The sequence below is a fragment of the Petaurus breviceps genome, unplaced genomic scaffold, assembly GCF_028583685.1.
Source record: "Petaurus breviceps papuanus isolate PSGF00001 unplaced genomic scaffold, PetGlider_PUasm1.0 41, whole genome shotgun sequence".
Classification (NCBI taxonomy): Eukaryota; Metazoa; Chordata; class Mammalia; order Diprotodontia; family Petauridae; genus Petaurus; species Petaurus breviceps.
Window position 1 is genome coordinate 9,600,498 of NW_027186320.1, and position 3,333 is coordinate 9,603,830.

The following is a 3,333-nucleotide window of genomic DNA, read 5'->3' on the forward strand; positions in this document are numbered from 1 at the left end:
GGAGTAAGCCACTTCAAATAATTTGTGTAGTGAATTTTCAAAACTACACATACTTAACCTCATTGGAGCCAGGTGTGTGTGTGCATGAGCTATGTGGAAGAGGTTTTTTTTTTTTTTTAATAAGGAAAATATGTTTGGAGCAGCTAGGTGGTGCAGTGAATAGAGCAGCAGCCCTGGAGTCAGGAGGACCTGAGTTCAAATTCAGCCTCAGAAACTTAACAATTACTATCCATACAACCTTGGGCAAGTCACTTAACCCCAACTGCCCAGCCTTCCCCTCCTTCAAAAAGAAAAAAAAAAGGAAAATATGTTCTTTTAGACATGGAATATTCAGTAACATGTCACTTTTTCAAGGTCTCTTTTTTGGTTTTTCAGTTTTATATTAGCCTAATTAGAGAATATAACTAAAAAAATTGAATTTTCTAAATTTTGACTTTAATTTTTTAAAAATGTAACAAGTAAAAATACACTCATGTTGAAGTAATTCATCCCTCTTGTTATAAATTTAATGAATGATTATTCATTAAATTTATAGACATAGTAGAAATTTCCTAGAGTTTGGAAAGAATGTATAAGAAAAATGGGGTTTGGACCTAAATTATTGTGCTAAAGTTATGGGAAAAAACATATTTCCAACTGTGAATGTTTACATTATTTTCCCTCTTCTCAAGTAATTCACTGCTCAATTATGAAATAAAAAAAGAAAATAATCTTTCTCAGATAATTCTTCTTCCCCTTATTTTATTGTGATCATACTTGAACAAGTAATGGCAGGTGAGGACATTATTTGAATATATCTAATGCTTTGTGAAATATGACAAATAACTTAACTCCAAAAATCCATTGCTTAGAAGTAGAAATAACAATAACAATCAGCTCAAAATTCACCAAGACCACAATCTATTTATTCAACTCACTATCTGATGAAGATTCTTACTTAATAAAAGGCATTTTCCTCACTTACCAATAACTTATAAGTAGATTGAGGATGATTATCACATTATTTGTTTTGACTTCATAAAGTAAAATCCAACTTGGAAAATTGGAGAATATTGTAAGTATGTATGTATGTATGTATGTACACATGCAACTAGAGATGGACACCTGTAGACAGAGATCATGTATTAATATAGATATCTTTTTACATGTATGAAATAGCTCAAGATAAATGTTAAATGTGGAAAATCAGAGAAATCTTCACTCCAATTGTTCATATGGATTATTTCTGGACAACTTATGATATAGTCTTCTGATATTATATTGGCCTTAACAGCCATAGTTAGACATATACCTTGACCCAAGCATAGTGATGTCATTTTGGTCCTTTCTGAGCATGAAAAAGCAACAACATCTACACATATCAACATCCATTACCTATTGATTTAGATAGAAATGATTATTTATAGATATCTATCCCTATTTATCCTTCTTTCTTCTCTTATCTCTCTATTTTTTCTCCAAAAGAATGTCAAATCAGATAAAGAGATAATCATCACCAATCTAGGCATATGAAGTAGGTTCAGAGAGGTGGAGATTAAGGTCTCCCACTAGTATAGTTTTGCTGTCTATTTCTTCCTTTAATTCCTTTACCTTCTCCTCTAGGAATTTGGTTGCTATACCACTTGGTGCATATATGTTAAGTAATGATATTGCTTCATTCTTGATGGTGCCTTTTAGCAGGATATAGTTTCCTTCATTATCTCTTTTAATTAGATAAATTTTTACTTTTGCTTTATCTGAGATAAGGATTAATACCCCTGCTTTTTTTTACTTTAGCTGAGGCATGATATATTTAACTTCAGCCTTTTACCTTTACCCTGGGTGTATCCCTGTTTCATATGTGTTTCTTGTAAACAGCATATTGTAGGATTATGATTTTTAATCCATTCTGCTATCCACCTCCATTTTATTGGAGAGTTCATTCCTTTCACATTTACAGTTATGATTATCTGTTTCTTTCCCTCAATCCTATTCCCTCCCCTGTTAATGCTTATATTTTTTTCTCCCCGTCTTCCTTCCCCTCCTTAATAGTTTTCCTTTTGACCACCTCCCTCAGTATTCCCTTATCAGTCTCCCTCCCTTTTCCTCCCCTTCCCCCTTACTTCTTCCCTCCCTACTAACCAATCCCCCCCCCTTTCTTAGTCCTTTCCACCTCCTATTGCCTGTAAGATATTTTTATACTTAATGAAGTATATTATGTCTTCTTCACACCAAGAATGACAGGAACAAATCTCATGTGAAGCTCCTCTCCCTCCCCTTTTTCCCTCTAATATGATATGTTTTGCGTCTCTTCTCCACAGAGTCCTATGCTTAACTGGTTGTTATTCCCTCTTTGCACCAGAACCAATGAGGGAAAAGCTCATATGATTCTCATGTCCCTCCCTTCTTTTCCTCTGCTATATTGTTTTTATGCCTCTTTGTGTAGCATAATTTACCTTTTCCACTTCATTCATTCCTTTTCTTCCATTGCAGACCCTTTGTAGCCCTTAAGATTTTTTTTAATCATCATTTTGTGTTATTTTATACTCATACCCTCTACTTGTCTATGAACAGTTTGCTCTTGTTAAATAACAAGGTGTGTGTGTGTGTGTGTTTTCCTTGTTTACCTTTCTATGTCACTCTTGCATCTCATAATTGGAGGTTGAATTTTCCATTGAGCTCTGGATTTTTCATCAGGAAGGTCAGGAAATCTGTTATATAATTGAATGACCATCTCTTTGCCTGGAAAAATATGCTCATTCTTGCTGGGCAGGTGATCCTTGGTTTAGCCCGATCTTTTTTGCCTTCTGGAAAATTGTATTCCACTGCCTCTGATCTTTCAGTGAAGAGGCTGCCAAATCCTGTGTGATCCTCACTGTGGTTCCTCAATATTTGAATTGTTTCTTTATGGCCACTTGAAGTATTTTCTCTTTTACTTGGTAGTTCTTGAGTTTGGCCACAACATTTCAAGGACTTTTCAGTTTGGGATCTCTTTCAGCAGGTATCTGGTGGATTCTCTTGATTTACATTTTACCCTCAGGTTCTAGTATCTCATGGCAATTTTCCTTAATAAGCTCTTGGAGAATGTTGACCAGGCTCATTTTTTTATCATGTTTTTCTTGTAGGCCTATGATTCTCAGTTTATCTCTCCTGGTTCTGTTTTCCAGGTCAGTTATTTTTCCATTGAGATATTCTACCTCTTTTTCTAATTTTATATTCTTGTTGTTTTGTTTGACTAATTCTTTGTTCCTCATAGAGTTATTTGTTTCAATTTGGTTGATTCTAGTTTTTAGCAAATCATTTTCCTTGGTTAATTTTTGGAGCTCCTTTTCCATATCATACACTTTTCTTTTT